This window comes from Pseudorasbora parva, chromosome 17 (genome assembly GCF_024679245.1).
Source record: "Pseudorasbora parva isolate DD20220531a chromosome 17, ASM2467924v1, whole genome shotgun sequence".
NCBI lineage: Eukaryota > Metazoa > Chordata > Actinopteri > Cypriniformes > Gobionidae > Pseudorasbora > Pseudorasbora parva.
The window spans coordinates 36,764,405-36,779,755 of NC_090188.1; the positions used below are offsets into that span (position 1 = coordinate 36,764,405).

The following is a 15,351-nucleotide window of genomic DNA, read 5'->3' on the forward strand; positions in this document are numbered from 1 at the left end:
GCAGGTTTTGGCCAGGGGTCGTCATGCTTTAAATAAACTCAAGTCGCTCCAGTAGGCTACTTCACCCCGTATATCAGCATTTACCCCTGCCTGCAGACTCAATGGACTGTTTATTAGTGCTGTTTGCTAAGGCGAGCATCACTATTACTCTTTCTCATATACTCGGGGTTATGGATTTGAATAAACCCCCTATCACTGAGAACTATACTTTGGTATGAAATTTGTCTGACAACATCTTTGCTACTGACAAATAGCATTAGTTTTCCAAGCAATCAGACGTAGGCTACAATTTTTGCCTTGGAAACAAAAAAAGCTCACAGACTGAGATGGAAGGAGGGAGCTGGGGCATATCTAGAAACCAACACAGCATAGAGACTTATTAGACTGGGCAAGTAAACGACCACTTAGCAACCACAGAGAACACCATAGCAACCGTAGAAGCAATGTGCTATAAAGAACTCAGAGCTTGCATAGGCAAGCACCATTCACATGTTCTTTTAAAAATGTGCTTTAGGGTGTGTGTGTGTGTGTGTGTGTGTGTGTGTGTGTGTGTGTGTGTGTGTGTGTGTGTGTGTGTGTGTGTGTGTGTGTGGTATTCCCTACGTTATAGGGACCAAATGTCCCAAAAAGGATATAGTAATACCACTTTTTGTGGTCCCCATGAGGAAAAAAGCTTAGAAATCATACTATGTGATGTTTTTATGAAAATGTAAAAATGACATTACAAATGAGATTACAAATTACCCCTTAGTTTAGGGGTATGGTGCAGTATGTACAGTATAAAATGTATTTTGTCTATGATAAGTCCCTATAAAACATAAAGAGTATTTGCTTGGCTTGTGTACGTGCGTGCGCGCGCGCGTGTGTGTGTGTGTGTGTGAGAGAGAGAGAGAGAGAGAGAGAGAGAGAGAGAGAGAGAGAGAGAGAGAGAGAGAGAGAGAGAGTGTGTGTGTTTGTGTGTGTGTGTGTGTGTGTGTGTGTGTGTGTGTGTGTGTGTGTGTGTGTGTGTGTGTGTGTGTGTGTGTGTGTGTGTGTGTGTGTGTTTAGTGCGTGCTTATTAAATTGGAAGGTTTGAACGATGCGATTTCTTCCCTTTTCAATACCCTGTTTTAGAGTCACGTGAAAAATGTTCCAAACTGGGGAGTTTTCACAGCAATGTAATAAAATAAAATAAGAATGGGTCCCTCAAAGAACCTATAAAATAGTCAATGTTTTTCTTAGTGAAAAGAACATTTTAAAAATCTGAAGAACCTTTTAGCCTACTATAGCGAACCTGTTGTGCAATGGAAAGCTTCCATGGATGTTTAGCGTTCTTCGTGGAACCATAGATCTTTATTTTTACGAGAGTAACACCCAAACGCTGTCCACAGGCAGATAGGTATCCAGTTCAGCGCTTGGCTTGCATGTTGTGCTGCTGACCCTCCCCTCAACTTTGACTCTTGACCCGCAGAGGTATCTGTCATGACAGGAGGCTACTTAACAGAAAACGGTGCCCGCTTCCATGGGAGAGTAGAAAACAAGGCACAAACACACACAGAGGATTCCTTTATACCAGCCCTCCTCTTTTGTTTTGGACTGAAGAACGTGTTGCCTTTTCCCCCCTCCCTTCTGCTTTCTTCCCCTCTCCTTTTTCTTTTCTTTTCTTTTTTCTTTTTTTCTCTGTCCAGCGCCTAGCAGTGTTCTCGTTCCGCAGCAGGTAGTGGCTGGGAGCAGCGGGATTCTGGGAGATTGTGAGAGAACGCCTTAATGAGCTGAAGGCCTCCTTGGCTGGAAACAAATGTATGCAAATGAGATGCGCAACCCAAAAAGGATGGTGGTCCAAGAAGAGAAGACGAACTGCAGCTGACTGGGAGAGGAGCGAGTCCCCCCTCCCCAAACCAGCACCAGGATGAGCTCTACTATCTCTCTCATCTGAGAACTGGTAACAAAAGCACATTTTCTCATCCTCCACTCTTCCGGCTTTTGTTCAACTACACCCCGTGGAATTGTACTTAACTAGTTGAGTTAATCAGGAGTCAGGGTGAAGCTAGATCTTGATTCCTCTAGATATATCCAATCAGGTGTAGTTGGGATAATTAGAAATGTCAGGAGTATCCTTATGGATAGGAACGCTGGCAGAAAAAAAAAAAAATGATTGAGTGTTTTGCTGTATGTAATCTTGGCACATTAAATTGTAAATGTAATTCTTAGTCATGGTGAACCAACGCTTACAACATTTATCATTTTTATTAGCTGACGATAACAAATGTGATGTTTACAGTTATGGATATTATACATGACTAATAAAAGGTGTGATTTTCCTCTTTTTGGTAAACTTGTCTATTTCTATTTCTCTTTTTTTAAATATACAAAAATAGGCTACATACTTTTCTAATAAATACAATATATTAAATATATAATGTTTGTGATGCAAATTATTTGCTCACATTTAAGACAATGAAGGCAGTGCAATTTTATAACAAACGGTATCCATTCTCTGCTTTAAATAAAAGAGCCTGGATTTCTCTCATAATTGTTTTCTGAAGCGTGTCGTCTTCTCGGGTTTGATTTTCTGCCTCCTTTGTGTTGCTGGGCACTGGGCAGAAATGTAATATTTTTTTCCCCTTTAACTGATATTATATTTGCAATTTCATCCGTGTTTTTTTTTTCTTTCTTTTTTTCCCCGTTAAACAACGGTTTTTTATTAAGCTATTAAACATTTTTGCGTCGTTTTTAATACAAATTATCGTTAACAAATCCAGGCAAATGACTGACGGCTGAGTTGAGGTGAAAATTCAAAATCGAACTATGAACAGTATATACTTTAGCCTACGTCTTAACAGGTGATATTACACGACGTTATACGTTATCAAAGTCTTCTATATATAGAATTTGATAAAGTATAACGTATAACGTTATATATATATATATATATATATATATATATATATATATATATATATATATATATATATATATATATATATATATATATATATATATATATATATATATATATATACGCTAGGCTATATATAGCCTACTATAGGCTATATATATAGTTTTATTTTACAGTAATAATAATGCTTATTATTAACTTTGGCGCATTTTTAAATCAAATTAGAATAGAATAGAATAGAATAGAATAGAATAGAATAGAATAGAATAGAATAGAATAGAATAGAATATTTACATCACATCAAGAGCAATTGTTTTGTAAAATTAATAGTAAAATACGGGTAAAGCATTTTAGTCCTTAGTAATGTTATGTGAGTGTGTGTTTGTGAGCAATGAGGTCGATGCTCATCGCGAGCGCTGCAAATACTACTCGTGAAAGCCTCCGTCTCATTTGACTGCGTCTAAACGACAGAAATCGAGTGTCGAGTGAAGGATTCACGAAGAACTGTGTTCGCGCGACAGAAAAACAGGAATCAGCAGAGCAGAATCTGACTCCTACGTTCGTGCCCGCGGGTGAAGACACTGAAAGAAGGGAGAATGCAGCCCTTTGGTGAGAAAATTAGAGAGGCACCTGATGATGGCGAGTTTGACATGTGTTAATTGCTCAACAGCTCTCCTCATTAGGGATTTTGGAATTGTTGAAGTGCTGCAGGGCGGATAGAAGATGTCTGTCCGAATCGAACGCGCTGCCACATACACACGGCATCATATCACTATATCACTTCACAGTATTTTACATTATAGCAGGGTTTCCCTTTTGAATGTTTTTTTACTCAGTAAATATCAGTTAACATAAATATAGGCTATAATATATAATGCAATATATGCTACTATCTGGCATTAGGAATGTGCATATTTACCATAAGGAGCACATCAAAATATCATCATCTGAAATAAAATGAGAAACAAATCTGATTTTGTATAAATAAGATTGGTGGCTCAGACGATGGCCAGATTTTCACTTTTTTCAGTAATGCTCTTCCTAAACAAGATGTAGTCTATGAGTAGTCTATCTATCTATCTATCTATCTATCTATCTATCTATCTATCTATCTATCTATCTATCTATCTATCTATCTATCTATCTATCTATCTATCTATCTATCTATCTATCTATCTATCTATCTATCTATCTATCTATCTATCTATCTATCTATCTATCTATCTATCTATCCATCCATCCATCCATCCTTCTTTCTATCTATCTATCTATCTATCTATCTATCTATCTATCTATCTATCTATCTATCTATCTATCTATCTATCTATCTATCTATCTATCTATCTATCTATCTATCTATCTATCTATCTATCTATCTATCTATCTATCTATCTATCTATCTATCTATCTATTATTTTGTGAGCAGTGGTTTATCATGTAATTTCTCTAATGGCTGAATTCCTGTTTCTTGTTATCATGTATGTTTCCAGCGCCTGGCTTTCATTTGCCCCCGCAACAATGAAACGCGTCATGTATTGGGGATCCATTCCTCTGGTAAATTACTTGTTACCTGCTGGCATTTATTTATGTGGCTGTGAATTATAAAGCTTTGTTATTGCTCTGCCTTGGGTGAATTGTTTATGACACCAGTAATCGGAGTAATTGTTATTGTTGAAATGACCTGTCAGCTGGCCCTTGCAGCAGAGCTTGTCCTACTGACAGATAGTGACAGCAGAGAGGACTCCTGGACCCGCACCTCTGATGAGTTCTCCGCTGATAATAAGGAGCGCCGGGCCCCTGATAATTCGCCTGTCAATGCTGCCCGCACATCCCAGATCCTCAGCCAAATTGTTGTCATTCATTTTGACAAAGACAGCAAAAAGAGAGAGGGGGGGGCAGAAGAGAGAGAGAGAGAGAGAGAGAGAGAGAGAGAGAGAGAGAGAGAGAGAGAGAGAGAGAGAGAGAGAGAGAGAGAGAGAGAGAGAGAGAGAGAGAGAGAGAGAGAGATTACCAAAATAAATTAATTTGTTCACACTTCCCCCATCTCTGGGAGGCTGCTCTCCAACCCGACTCGTAAATTGCGCTTGTCTTGAGCTCAACGTCTGCTTCACCTGTGAATGCTTTGGGAGCATATCTGAGCGTTCATGAAGCTGTGTCAGCCTGATTTAAAATCTCTGTCAACGCAAACTTTCACAAAAAAACATATTGTGTCAGAAATAACACCATGCAGGCAGAGTGATTTTACCACAGTTCATCCAGAGTCAGATTTCCCTTTCTACCCAGAAGCTCTCGCTCTAGACATATGGCATTAGCAGGTCAGTCTGACTGTGCTGGCGGGCAGATCAACCTCAGAGAGGCTGAAAATCATAATCAATGTCATCGCAGCCCGAGTGCTGCTTACAGGAGACATATCAGTCTGCGTCATATCGGCCTCACTCTGTGTTAAAACAAATCTGGAGTGTTTATGTGTTAAATTCAGTTTAAGAAGCATGTCACCGAGTTTAAGTGGGAATTGATAGTTTGACGTAACGTTTCTGCTTCTTGCATTTCTGTTTTTCTTGCAGCCAAGGCTCACACTCATCAATAGCGGATAAAATCACAAGCAGTGTGATCCATCATATTTAATTGGGCCTTTGAGTTCCCAGTAACAATCTTTATTCTTTCCTGAACCTATGAAAATCAAGGAAATATTATTCATTTAATCATTTATTTTGTGTCTTTTCTGGCTTTGAGTTTCTTAGATTTCTTAGAACGGTCCCACTTTATATTAGGTGGCCTTAACATCAAAATAAGTGCAATGTACTTTCATATTGTATCGCAAAACACTTATTGAGGTGGGATGCGGGTCAAGTTAGGGACAGGTGTGGTGGTATGGGTGAGTTTAAGGGTAAAGTTAGGGTCAGGTGTGATGGTATGGGTGAGTTTAAGGGTAAAGTTAGGGTCAGGTGTGGTGGTATGGGTGAGTTTAAGGGTAAAGTTAGGGTCAGGTGTGGTGGTATGGGTAAGTTTAAAGGTAAAGTTATGGACAGGTGTGGTGGTGTGGGTGAGTTTAAAGGGTAAAGTTAGGGTCAGGTGTGGTGTGGTGGTATGGGTGAGTTTAAGGGTAAAGTTAGGGTCAGGTGTGGTGGTATGGGTAAGTTTAAAGTTATGGTCAGGTGTGGTGGTGTGGGTGAGTTTAAGGGTAAAGTTAGGGACAGGTGTGGTGTGGTGGTATGGGTGAGTTTAAGGGAAAAGTTATGGACAGGTGGATGGTATGGGTGAGTTTAAGGGTAAAGTTAGAGACAGGTGTGGTGGTATGGGTGAGTTTAAGGGTAAAGTTAGGGTCAGGTGTGGTGGTGTGGGTGAGTTTAAGGGTAAAGTTAGAGACAGGTGTGGTGATATGGGTGAGTTTAAGGGTAAAGTTAGAGACAGGTGTGGTGGTATGGGTGAGTTTAAGGGTAAAGTTAGGGTCAGGTGTGGTGGTGTGGGTGAGTTTAAGGGTAAAGTTAGGGACAGGTGTGGTGGTATGGGTGAGTTTAAGGGTAAAGTTAGGGACAGGTGTGGTGGTATGGGTGAGTTTAAGGGTAAAGTTAGGGACAGGTGTGGTGGTATGGGTAAGTTTAAAGGTAAAGTTAGGGACAGGTGTGTTGGTATGGGTGAGTTTAAGGGTAAAGTTAGGGTCAGGTGTGGTGGTATGGGTGGGGTTAAGGGTAAAGTTAGGGACAGGTGTGGTGATGTGTGTAAGTTTAAGGGTAAAGTTAGTGACAGGTGTGGTGATGTGTGTAAGTTTAAGGGTAAAGTTAGGGACAGGTGTGGTGGTATGGGTGAGTTTAAGGGTAAAGTTAGGGACAGGTGTGGTGGTATGGGTGAGTTTAAGGGTAAAGTTAGGGTCAGGTGTGGTGGTATGGGTGAGTTTAAGGGTAAAGTTAGAGACAGGTGTGGTGATGTGTGTAAGTTTAAGGGTAAAATTAGGGACAGGTGTGGTGATGTGTGTAAGTTTAAGGGTAAAGTTAGTGACAGGTGTGGTGGTATGGGTAAGTTTAAGGGTAAAGTTAGGGTCAGGTGTGGTGGTATGGGTGAGTTTAAGGGTAAAGTTAGGGACAGGTGTGGTGGTATGGGTGAGTTTAAGGGTAAAGTTAGGGACAGGTGTGGTGATGTGTGTAAGTTTAAGGGTAAAGTTAGGGTCAGGTGTGGTGGTATGGGTGAGTTTAAGGGTAAAGTTAGGGACAGGTGTGGTGGTATGGGTGAGTTTAAGGGTAAAGTAAGGGACAGGTGTGGTGGTATGGGTGAGTTTAAGGGTAACGTTAGGGACAGGTGTGGTGGTATGGGTGAGTTTAAGGGTAAAGTTAGGGTCAGGTGTGGTGGTATGGGTGAGTTTAAGGGTAAAGTTAGGGTCAGGTGTGGTGGTATGGGTGAGTTTAAGGGTAAAGTTAGGGTCAGGTGTGGTGGTGTGGGTGAGTTTAAGGGTAAAGTTTGGGACAGGTGTGGTGCTGTGGGTGAGTTTAAGGGTAAAGTTTGGGACAGGTGTGGTGGTATGGCTGAGTTTAAGGGTAAAGTTAGGGTCAGGTGTGGTGGTATTGGTGAGTTTATGGGTAAAGTTAGGGACAGGTGTGGTGGTATGGGTGAGTTTAACGGTAAAGCTAGGGTCAGGTGTGGTGGTATGGTTGAGTTTAAGTGTAAAGTTAGGGACAGGTGTGGTGGTATGGGTGAGTTTAAGGGTAAAGTTAGGGTTAGGTGTGGTGGTGTGGGTGAGTTTAAGGGTAAAGTTAGAGACAGGTGTGGTGATGTGTGTAAGTTTAAGGGTAAAGTTAGAGACAGGTGTGGTGATGTGTGTAAGTTTAAGGGTAAAGTTAGTGACAGGTGTGGTGGTATGGGTAAGTTTAAGGGTAAAGTTAGGGTCAGGTGTGGTGGTGTGGGTGAGTTTAAGGGTAAAGTTAGGGACAGGTGTGGTGGTGTGGGTGAGTTTAAGGGTAAAGTTTGGGACAGGTGTGGTGGTGTGGGTGAGTTTAAGGGTAAAGTTTGGGACAGGTGTGGTGGTATGGCTGAGTTTAAGGGTAAAGTTAGGGTCAGGTGTGGTGGTATTGGTGAGTTTAAGGGTAAAGTTAGGGACAGGTGTGGTGGTATGGGTGAGTTTAAGGGTAAAGTTAGGGACAGGTGTGGTGGTATGGGTGAGTTTAAGGGTAAAGTTAGGGTTAGGTGTGGTGGTATGGGTAAGTTTAAAGGTAAAGTTAGGGTCAGGTGTGGTGGTATGGGTGAGTTTAAGGGTAAAGTTAGGGTCAGGTGTGGTGGTGTGGGTGAGTTTAAGGGTAAAGTTAGGGACAGGTGTGGTGGTATGGGTGAGTTTAAGGGTAAAGTTAGGGTTAGGTCTGGTGGTATGGGTAAGTTTAAAGGTAAAGTTAGGGTCAGGTGTGGTGGTATGGGTGAGTTTAAAGGTAAAGTTAGGGTCAGGTGTGGTGGTATGGGTGAGTTTAAGGGTAAAGTTAGGGACAGGTGTGGTGGTATGGGTGAGTTTAAGGATAAAGTTAGAGACAGGTGTGGTGATGTGTGTAAGTTTAAGGGTAAAGTTAGGGACAGGTGTGGTGATGTGTGTAAGTTTAAGGGTAAAGTTAGGGACAGGTGTGGTGGTATGGGTAAGTTTAAGGGTAAAGTTAGGGTCAGGTGTGGTGGTGTGGGTAAGTTTAAGGGTAAAGTTAGGGTCAGGTGTGGTGGTGTGGGTGAGTTTAAGGGTAAAGTTAGGGACAGGTGTGGTGGTATGGTAGCCTCACAAGCCAGACCCACATCAAGATGTTTGGTCTGGAAACTCACCACTGAGAGCTCAATCCGACGGGCGGTATAAACGGTTGTCTTTCAAACTCCCCCTCAACGCGATAGGATAGCACTACACCAACCAGAGTAACGAAGGTGAAACAGAGCTTGTTGATAGATTAAACATTCGCCGTATCCGGTCGGCTAAACTACGAACACATCTTCCCTTTTTAAGAATGACTTCAGTGCTGTTCTTTGTTCTTTTCTCAGAGAAAAGCTTAACTCCAAGTCTTCCAGAGTCGCCATCAAAGCTGATTCGAAAGACCGCCGCCGTTCGGCAGTTTCTGTGTTTACTAGAAGCACGCAAACGCAACTCGGCCGTTGTCATTATGGCCCCGCCCACCGACTCTATACACAATGTGATTGGCCCGGCAAGAGTTAGGCGAATACAGCTAAGAAGGGTATTGAGAGTTGCTAGACGACACTCGCGGGCAGATTAAATTAGCTGCCGCTAGGGTGCGTCTAGATTTCTAGGCTAGTGGTAGGGGTGAGTTTAAGGGTAAAGAGCTCTTAGGGTCAACGTGGACTGTAAACAAACACGGAAGAGAAGACAATGCTGAGTAAAGTCTTAGTTTTTATTTTATTTTCAATATATATATATATACATATATATATATATATATATACATATATATATATATATATATATATATATATACATATATATATATATATATATATATATATATATATATATATATATATATATATATATATATATATATATATATATATATATATATTCAATCAATTTTGATTTGGCTGTACAGTCGTTCTGGAGAAAACAGTGATGTTATCAGCTTATTTTAATTTATTATACAGCAACAATGTTGGCAGATCAGTATTATAGTTTATAGAATTAAATATTGGGACCAAAATGTATTTTTGATGCTTCAAGAGATTCTAACTAACCCACAGATGTCACATATTGACTACTTTGAGTATGTTTTTATTACCTTTCTGGTCCTTCTAGAAAGGGAAAGTATACCCTACATAGGTTTTCAATGGAGAAACAGAAAGCTCTCGGACTGAACATTAAATACCCAGATATTTACCCAGAACCCTGTCATTTCTGACAACTGCTCATAAAAATCACATGAACCCAAAAAAATGGAAATCTGAAATGGAAGATTACGATAAATATTCTTTGAAAAGCCATAGCATAAAAATCAGAGTAAATTAGTTCTGCAGAGGCCAAATGATGATTTGAAGCTCAAATGGCAGGTGATGACAGAGGCTTGATTGCGGCGATTTCATTTATTTGGGAATTCTAGACAGAGTGATGTCAGTGCATGAAATAGCTTTCTTATCTCGTTTTTATTTTTATGATTATTGAACTAAGATCTCCTTTAAAGAACGGCATTACAACGCCCCCGGTCTTCAAATTAACCGTAAACATGGCACAGATTGTAGCGTTTTTCATTGCAGATCAACACGCACCCAGTCCCCTCCTGCTTTTTTAAGCTTCCATTTTTTATTCAAATGATATCATTAACAATCTATTCATTTATCAAGGATGCAAAAATTAGGTTTTAAACAATGCCATTAATTATTGTTTCCAGATGCAGCATGCACAGCAAAGTTGATTATGGTGATTTGAATATAACACAAGCCCACACAGATGGTAGACTTTAGAAAAGGGAAGCCTATTTAAATAGGCTAGCAGACATTAATGGCAATAATGATTTATTTGTCCAGTCTGGCTTTTAATGATATTGTTATTCCACAGTTATGTGCATCTTCATCCCAAACTGCAACTAAACTCTTTCATATTATATGATCTCTAACCATTTGTAAAATGATCATAAAGTGTAAATAAATAAAAAATCTATATGTGCACAAAGGAGTGAGGTTTTCATTTCATTTGAATTTATAGCAAAAAAAAAAAAAAAAAATGAAGAAAAAAAAGCTTAAATCATTATTCATCACTTGGGTATAAATGTGCTGAAAGATGATTTTTCCTTTTATTAATCTTTATATATGCAGAAGTATCCTTTCATTGTGAGGCATATGTTGAGTGCTGGACTGTGGCTGTCCATGTCCACATCTGTTTTTTATTAATACCACTATTTTTACAGAGAAACCTCTTCAAGAGAAAAGGCCGAGCTGCGTAGGTGAGTTTCATCGTCTGATGAGGCGTGGGGTCTCCACAGGGTCAGACACACCATGACACCTCCACCATCTGCCCCACCCGTCTCTCACACACACACACACACACACACACACACACACACACACACACACACACACACACACACACACACACACACACACACACACACACACACACACACACACACACACACACACACACACACACACACACACACACACACACACACACTCCCTACTGCATTGTGAGAAATAAGCACTGGATTGTACAGTATCCTTTAATAACGTGTTTATTCCTTTAATCCGTCTCCACTGAGGTTTCCTGTGGGAAGAACAGAGGCTGGTTGACCTTTGAGTCTTCTGATCGCTGTTTAATCAGTGTGATATGGGAATGAAGGTTGTTGTGGTGAGAGTTAGCCAGATGCTGTTGATGAGTTTTGCTTTGGGCAATATTTGGGTTATGATCTGGTGAGATTACCTGAACAGACACCTCCTTTTAAAAGATAGTTTACCTAAAACCAAAATTCAGAGTTAAATAAATGGGACATTGATGACTTTTGGAAACGCCGTTTGAATATCCAGAATTAGCTTTTGGCTTTTAGTATGAATATGTTAGCCTTGCACTCTTTAACATAAAGGTTCCAGAAGGCAGTTTGTCGCAGTGATGCCATCAAAGAACCATTTTGGTTCCCTAAAATAATCAGTGAACGGTTCTTAAAAGAACCTGTATTTTTTCTTAGTATGTAGAGCTTTTTAAATAATCGTAATAATCTGGAGAACTTTTTTCCACTATAAAGATCCTTTGGGGTAATGGGGAGGTTTCATGGATGTAAATGGTTCTTCGTGGAAAGAACCTCTTATTTTCTATAAGCTAGCGTGCTCCAAAACAACAAAAGTCATATTTAGAAGATATAAGCATTCAAAATGTGGCCTCTTACTTCAGCCAATATGGATCAGTGATTTTGATGACATCACACTGCACTTCAGCTTCTCATCAGATATTTTGTCCAATCAAATGCTCTCTGAAGGCTGAAACTGGCTGAAATCAGTCCCTCATTTACTAATTTCGACATGGTGAGGGACACACAGTGCACTATATAGGGGATTGGGAATGATTCAGACAGTGTAAATGCTTTCTATTGGGGCGAGTGAAGTCTAGCTTCACGTTAGTGTCACTTAAACCGCCGCAGCTCCGGTCCAGAGACATGCTAACACAAAGCAGTTCATATTCGTGAGTCGACGCAGACCACAAAAAATCGGACCCGTTTGAATTCTGTACAGAATGCTGCATTTTAAAGTGATATGGAGGAAATTAGGAGGAAACTGCTGCTCTACTGAACTCAATGGCTCTGTGATATAAACGAAACGCTAGTGACTATGTTAAAAAGGGGAGGAGCTGTTCTACATCCTGCCCCGTCTTCCTGTTTCTGTGGAAATTGCGTCAACACACTAAAGACGAAAGGAAGCTGAGCAAACAGCGTCATTTTCAATTTTGGCAAACTATTCCTTTTGACAGAGAGAGGCAGAATGAGGGTGCAAGACTGCTGCCATGCTTTGTGTGGGAGCAGGTGCCAGAAGAGAGGCTAATAAACACCAGCTACAAGCTGGATGCTCACTCCAAATAATGTCTTTTGGCTATGGCTGGGCCATTGATGTAACAATACTGTGTTTCAGTAATGACGCCCATGTCGGGCATCAGTTACGGCTCTCTCTGCCGTTGGCATCGGCTTCCAGTCGCTCTCGCGTTTGCTTTTGGCTCTTGCCGCTTCTTCCTCGTTCTCACCTTGCCGTCTTTCTCTTTTTCTCTCACCATCTCGTCTCTGGATGCGATGCAGGCCAGTTGGGACTTAATCAGAACCAGATGGACACGGTGTCGAAATTGTCCAAAAGGGTCTGAGAACGTGGGGAGCTGTCAGGCCTGTGGAGAGAGTGGAATTCTTCAGTAATAAAACGTGGATTTATCACCTCTCTACCACAGTCATAGCCCTTTCTGTTAAGAGCCGATAGAGAGAGGGAGGCCACTGTCCATTATTCTCGCGAAACTCCGGCCCGGCTCCTCAGCAAGGCCCAAACTATAGCAGCTTTCGGCAAAGGCGCATTAACCGAGAGCTTTCGCGTCCCCTACTGAGTCAAATGAACCTGCTAAAATAGCCGCTTTTCACAATAGGCTGTGTAATTGAAACCAGAATGTGGAGGATTTGATAAATTGCTTGACCCTGTAGGAATGTTAGAGCCATAAATTTTTAGTGCATTTTGGTTATGTGTTTGGGTAAATGCATGTCTGTTCATGTGTCTTTCAGCGTGTGAGTGCGTCTGTGTTTTTATTATTTTTAATAATAATGGCTTTTCACTGTCGTTTTAGTAAGGGCATGCACACACATGCACACGCACGCACACACACACACACACGCACACACACACACACACACACACACACACACACACCAAAACCTTTGTGGGCCTTAAAGCACCTTTCCATTCGAAGATCAAATGGTCCATAAATCTTCCAAACTCTATGGAGTTCCTTCACGTACTTGCTGGTTTACATTAAAGATCGAAAACTCCTTGGAAGGCAAACCATCCGATGCATTTTGCAGCATCAAACGATTTAGGGGCACATTCATGCAAACAAAAATTGCACTGTTCATATGAAAAAGAAAAGAAAAAACACTTAAAATCATTTGGAAAACTAAATAGGACATTTATTGTAAGTGACTAAAAAATAAAGACCATTTAATTATAGTATTTTTTTATTTATTTAATTTTTGTATTTATATAGGTCATGCGTCCTCCATGCTGCAGATAGTGAACGATCAACCCATTCGGGCACTGTGAGGTCAGCGCAGTGTAAACACAGCACAGGGCACGATTTATGGCGTTTGCTGCGGCTACAACCAGAGGTCTGTATATTTTCACATCATAATTGCTTTTTGCAGCTTTTCAATCACTGAGAACTCTTTTTGTTTTGTCTCTCACCCCATTCTAAGGACTGAACCATACACAACGGCCCAGGGGTCTTTTCACCTCATTCTTAATTCTTAATTTCACCTCAAGTCCTAGTCTTTCTTCTTTTTTTTTACAGAGTCAAATGAATCGTTCAGCCCTGTTAAAAGGACCACGTCCCACTTGAGAATTGGTACCGTGGGGTTTCTCACTTGTTGACAGTAGTTACCTGTGCCCTGGCAGACCCTTGGCCCTGGGATAAAATGGATTCTATCATGGGCTAGACACATAAATATTTCCCTTTCTATTTTCCAAAATAGCTTTTAATTTAACAAGTTTTATGGCTCTAATATTAAGTGCATGTGTTTTACAAGACACTGTGTCCTCTGAGTCACCCCTTAGTTTTCGGCTGCTTTTTTACCTTATGGAGAGGGGGGAATGGGGCAGGGGGGATGTTTGACTGGGCCTCTACCAGACACTCCCCCACGCTCCCCTTGGCCTGGGCCTCTCCTTCTAAGGGACGGCCATGTAGAGAGTTTGGGATTAAGGGACGGGCAACTCCCTCTGTCCGCACTAGTGTGTTCTGGCCCGCTGACCTCTCCCTTGGGGTTCCGAAAGTCCAAAAAGCCTCTCAATCACTAAAGTTCCCTCACGATGGGGATTCCATGTGTAGAGAGCACTGTGTGTGTGTGTGTGTGTGTGCGTTTGCGTGTGTGTGTGTGGGGGGGGGTCTCTTAAAGTTACAATAAATATAAATGTCTCTTGATTTTAACCATGGCAGGCATTATGTTTATAACAGCACCGTGGTTATGTATTTATCACTGGGACAGCAAGTTCTAAATGAAGATTGTGTGTGTGTGTGCGTGCGTGTGTGCGTGCGTGTATGCGTGCGTGCATGCGTGCGTTTCGTGTGTGTGTGTGTGTGTCTGTCCGTCCGTCCGGGACTAATTGATGTCAGGTTGTTCTCTCTGTCAGGATTAAGTGTCTCTTTGCTTTTTGCTCACAGGCAGTTTGATGAATAAAAAGGCTCTGGTCAAAAACTTGATCCTTGTTTAAAAAGAGGGATGGAAACAACTACTTCACCCAATAATGAAAACCTGTCATCATCTACTCATCCTCGTATTGTTCCAAACCAGTATGACTAACTTTCTTCAAGGGAAGACAAAAGCAGAAACTTTGAAGAATTTTGTTGTCGCTTTTTTCCAATAATTACAATTAACAATCACTAGAGATAAATTTAGAGCTAAAAATGACTAAATATCAAATGATATCACATGGACCATGTTTACTCTTATTACAGTGATTTGTGCGCTTATAAAGCTGCAAAATATCCTCAAATGTTTTGCATGTTTTGACATTGTGAAATGGAAAATGTGAAGTAATAAAATATTGTATTTATTATTGATGTGTTTGTTTGTACAAGCCTGGTCTGTTTTTGTTTGGTTTTGACATGCTGTCAATTCTAAAGTCTTCTAATATTGTTATTTCTCTTTCTTACAGTGTATATATATATACATTTAAGCAAAATGCTACAAACAGACAACACAGATAATTGTCAAATATCTAATAATAATGAATACATTAATAAATAATAATAATATTATGTTAACATCATTGTGGTTCATTTGAATTTA

The 15,351-nt window shown here is 40.5% G+C and overlaps 1 long non-coding RNA gene across 1 annotated transcript; it reads left to right on the top strand.

Annotated features, from left to right (window-relative positions):
• The first annotated feature begins 1,684 nt into the window (after window positions 1-1,684).
• On the top strand, window positions 1,685-15,081 carry LOC137045406 (uncharacterized). Its single transcript, XR_010898763.1, has 3 exons — window positions 1,685-1,921; window positions 13,554-13,674; window positions 14,724-15,081. It is a non-coding gene; the product is annotated as an uncharacterized lncRNA (long non-coding RNA).
• The last annotated feature ends 270 nt before the right edge of the window (window positions 15,082-15,351 follow it).